The sequence below is a fragment of the Dioscorea cayenensis genome, chromosome 10 (genome assembly GCF_009730915.1).
Source record: "Dioscorea cayenensis subsp. rotundata cultivar TDr96_F1 chromosome 10, TDr96_F1_v2_PseudoChromosome.rev07_lg8_w22 25.fasta, whole genome shotgun sequence".
In the NCBI taxonomy this organism is placed as follows: Eukaryota; Viridiplantae; Streptophyta; class Magnoliopsida; order Dioscoreales; family Dioscoreaceae; genus Dioscorea; species Dioscorea cayenensis.
Window position 1 is genome coordinate 12849591 of NC_052480.1, and position 4929 is coordinate 12854519.

Sequence of the window (4929 nt, forward strand, 5' to 3'; positions counted from 1 at the left end):
CATATAGGCCAAGTAGTACGGAAAACTGTGTAATGCTCAAGCTATGGTGGCGTCCAAATACTCTGAACTGAATGGTGCCCAAACTGTCGAAGCTCGTATATGCTCTATCAAGCTCGAATGAGGAGAGCACCTCCAGTGTAAACTCTCCGATTGCTGGCTCTCTAATAGTCAGCAACTGCCACTAACCGCCTTCTGAAACTAGATCCTCGATCTCATCGGCGAACTCATCACCCTGCTGAAGCTCCCGCAGTATAGTAGCGTCCAGGAATCGAGTCTGTCCGAAACGGAGTCTCGACAATCGCTCATAACGGACCTGATGTTCGGGAATCGCAAATCGCATACCCTCGGGCTCAGAGGATGACTCACGTGGCCTCTTATCAGCTTGCTTCTTTGACCTAGGTGCCATGATCTGCCAAATTTAAACAAAATTAGTCAAACAAGTTGATAAAACAATACTGCAAAAATCCACACGGTCATGTGGAATTTCCGCACGCCCGTGTGGATTCACGGGGCATGAGAACCGCACGGCCAGGCATCAACAATCCAAAAATACAACTCAATAATATCTCTAACTTCGCTCTAAACATAAAATCATAGTTCCAATTGAAGAAACGAAGCATTATTAACCAGATTAATCAATAGAAATCATGATTTGACGAAGAAGATGATGAAAAAGGATTTACCGACGAGGAGGAGTAAGAAAATGAAGAGCCGGCCGGAAAACTTCGCTATAATCCCACTAAACTAACGCAATGGACTCAGAGAGTAGTGTGAGAGTGTTTTCAAGTGAAAAGGAGTTGTGAGGAGGGTGAGAAATCATCCTATTTTAAACAGAACTCGCGACTTTTGACGTTCTGTGCATCCACACGGGCGTGTGGAAATTCCCCACGCCCGTGCGCCTCACTTCAAAAGCTCCACAGGGGCGTATGCACGCCCCTATGCGCTCTCGGGAAAAACTCTCACTGACTTAGAATAATCTCCCACGGGCGTGCAGAAAATATCCACGCCCGTGCGCCAGACCCACAGGGGCAGACGCACGCCCCTGTGGCTTCCCTGGACATCCAAGAAAGATATCAAGTCTTCCACATGCCCGTGCGGAAATCCCCCACGGGCGTGGACCTTCACAAGCCCAATTCACAGGGACAGCCACACGCCCCTGTGTTTTCTCGGGATGGAGGGAGCAACCTGCAGAGTTTCGCACGGGCATGTAGAAATTACCCACGCCCGTGTGTGGTTCAAAAGGTCACCCACAGGGGCGAGTCCACGCCCCTGTGTGTTCTCGAGAAAATCTGCCCAACTCTGCAAGAAGGCACACGCCCGTGCGAAAATTACCCACGGGCGTGCGCCAGTCGGATGGTCGTCCACAGGGACAGCCGCACGCCCCTGTGCCCTTTCTAGATGAGTTCACAGTACACATCCACGGGCGTGCGGAAATTCCACACGCCCGTGTGTTTTCTCTGGATGACTTAGAAAAACCTGCAGGCTCTGCAAAACTAGTCTGAACATGTCTACACACTCAGAGCCTGCCCTATTATGCAAAATTTACCAGATAAAAACACGAAATAGAACTCAAACGACCAAACTTCGCCAATTCGTAACAAAACACACAATGAATTCTTTTAAAAACCCACAATAAAATCACAGCACAAGCACTCAACAATTGAAACACCAACACTTAACAATTTATTCATGCAAACAAACTAAACTAAAAGTACAAAAACAGTAAACACTTGGGTTGCCTCCCAAGAAGCGCTTGTTTAACGTCACTAAGCTTGACGTATCTTTCTTTCCTCACGGAGGTTCATGAATGAAGGTTACCCTCTTACCCATAACTTGAAAGCATGATGAGCAAAGCCTCTTGAGGGTAGAGGGTGTACTATCGGGCTTCAAACCACCTAGAAATCATTCGTCCAACTTCCTTGGCTCATGTATGTCTCCAACAGTCTTGGGGCGTTTTCGGTGGCGTCTCCTAGCCCTCTTCATTTTCAGGAGCACCTTCTTCAAGATCCCCGGGGTAAATGTTTCCTCTCCATTCGAACCAAGCATCATTACTTCTTCATTGCTCTCCTCTTGGTCGAACAAACCTTCATATGGATCCGAGTTGAACATTTCCTGTATATATTCATCAACAATCTCATCAGTAGTGTCTAGAAAATACAAAGTGTCATCAAAATCGAGAGAATGCCGCATGGCTTCAGCAAGGCGGTAAGTGAGCTTATCGTCTCCCACTCTCAATGTGAGCTCTCCGCCGTCCATGTCAATCAATGCTTTGGAAGTCCGCAAGAATGGTCTCCCAAGTATCAAGCGTACATCTGCATCCTCATCGACATCTAGCACTACAAAGTCAACCGAAAAAATGTACTTGTTCACCTTGACAAGCACGTCTTCAATGATGCCTCTCGGATGTCGTACCGTTCGGTCCGCCAATTGTAAAGTCATCCGAGTAGGCCTAGGCTCACCCAAGACTAGCTTTTGGAAGAAAGTATATGGCATGACGTTGATACTTGCCCCTGAATCAGCCAATGCAATTTCCTCACCTAAGTTGCCGATGTTTCACAGAATAATGAAGCTTCCTGGGACCTTCTTCTTGTTCGGCATGTTCTTTTGCAACACCGCTGAGCATGAAGCATCAAGCACCACTGATGCACTCTCCTCCAATTTCCTCTTGTTGGTCAAGAGGTCTTTCAGGAACTTCGCATACTTAGGCATTTGAGCCAAAGCCTCAACAAAAGGAATGTTGATGTGGAGTTGCTTAAACAAATTCAGGAACTTTTTATGCTGTTCATCCCCTTGGTCATTCTTCAATCTAGAGGGATAAGGGATTCTTGGCTTGAAAGGTTGGGGTGCCACCTCTTTCTCTTTGTTTGCTCCCTCCTCAACCTCTATAACCTCGGGTGCGTGTTCTTTCGGTATCTCACTCGGAAGCCTCCCTTCAACCTCACGACCACTTCTCAAAGTGATCGCCTTCACATGTTCTCTAGGGTTTGTTTCCGTGTTGCTTGGTAAACTTCCATGTGGCCTTTCGGAAAGAGATTTCGCAATTTGCCCCACTTGATTTTCAAGGTTGTGCAAGGAGGCGGTGTGATTGCAAAGTGTAGCCTCGACTGATTCAAACCCTGTATTTGCTGATTGAACAAATCTAGCCAAGTGCTTCTCCAAATCCGTCATTCGGGTTTCCAAGCCTGAAATTCTGTTTTCCACTTGAGGGTCTTGTTGTTGTTGTTGGAACCCCGATGGCCCCATGGTCTTTTGTGGTCCTTGATTACTCCATGAAAAGTTGGGATGATTCTTCCAACCTGAATTGTAGGTGTTGCTATATGGATTCCCTTGAGGTCTCATGCCATTACCTACAAAATTAACATTCTCAACTGAAGAAACATTACCTATGACGATTGGGCAATCAGAGGGAGCATGTCCTCCACCACAACCGGTGCAATTGGTCACGGCCGCAACTCTATTCGAAGCTATAAGATCTAGCTTCTTACTCAAACTCTCCACTTGGGTCGCCAATGAAGTTACCGCATCAATTTCATGGAGACCGGCCACCTTTTTCTTCTCCCTAGTGTTCCACTGGTAGCTATTTAACCCCATTTCCTTAATTAATTGACGAGCCTCGTCGGGGGTCTTGCTACCTAAGGTACCTCCTGCCGCCGCATCCAAGAGTTGCCTTGTACTCGGGTTCAAACCATTGTAGAAGGTTTGAACAATCATCCACTCTGGGAATCCGTGTTGCGGACACTTTCGCAGGAGTTCCTTGAACCTTTCCCATGTCTCAAATAGAGACTCCAATTCTAACTACATAAAGGATGAGATCTCATTCCTAAGCTTTGCTGATTTTCCAAGAGGGAAATAACGGGCTAGAAAAGCTTCTACCATCTCCTCCCATGTACTGATTGATGCTCTAGGTAATGAGTGTAGCCACTGCTTCGCTTTCCCCTTTAAGGAAAATGGGAAGGCTCTCAACTTGATGGCATCATCCGTCACACCATTTATCTTCAAGATGTCACACACCTCGAGGAAGCTCTCGTGTGACTCGTTTGGATCCTCATCGGCCAAACCGTTGAATTGTGCGGACTCGCTGCAGACATATGGATGAATGCCGGCTTTAGTTCAAGTTTTTGAGTCTGTAATTGGGGGACGCATAATACTCGATTGTGTCCCCAACACTCGAAGGTCCGCATAATCGGATAGTGTTCATTGTTGCTCATTTTGTTCTGCCATGTTTTTCGGATCCTTCTACTTCCAAATCAGCTCGGATTAGAGTCTGTTCTTGTACTGAGTTCTTTCCCTTTCCTTCGAAGTGTACGCTCAAGCTCGTGGGTCTCCTTCAATCAGTATTGATGGATTCCCTCGGGTCATAACATGGAGCTGCACCAAAAATAAAGAAAAAGAAAATCAGAACGATGATAGAATAAGAAGATATGAATTAGACTGTGTGGTGAAATAGCTAAGAAAACAAAGTGCAAAGTATCTCTAAACGCCTAGCTCCCCGGCAACGGCGCCAAAAAACTTGACAAGGTCCCCTTGCGTATATCCCGCAAGTGCATGGGTTTGTTGAAGTAATAATCCCGGGTGAGCGGGGTCGAATCCACAGGGAGTAGGGAGTAAAGACACTTAATTCGATTCTTAGCTATGTGGAGTATCAACAATGATAAGTGTGGTAATGATTCAATTCTCAGAAATTAAAAGCAACAAGTAAGAGAGCAAAAGTAAGGAGGAGGCAAGGCAATCGATAAAGATGGGGTACTCGGATGATGCTTTACCTAGGATAATCTCTTCAAGTGCAAGAACTCTCTATTATGCTTCCTAATCAATGCAATGGTGAGTCGTGGAAATCCTTACATACATAGTCCCAAATCTAAGGTCAACTATGCCTAACTCTATACATGTCCCGGAGGACAAATCGAACAATCTCAACACCTCGCACTC

At 46.1% G+C, this 4929-nt stretch overlaps 1 non-coding gene across 1 annotated transcript; it reads left to right on the forward strand.

Annotated features, from left to right (window-relative positions):
* Positions 1–3721: 3721 nt before the first annotated feature.
* LOC120271241 lies at positions 3722–3828 on the forward strand. Its single transcript, XR_005539860.1, has one exon. It is a non-coding gene; the product is annotated as a small nucleolar RNA R71 (small nucleolar RNA).
* Positions 3829–4929: the final 1101 nt, after the last annotated feature.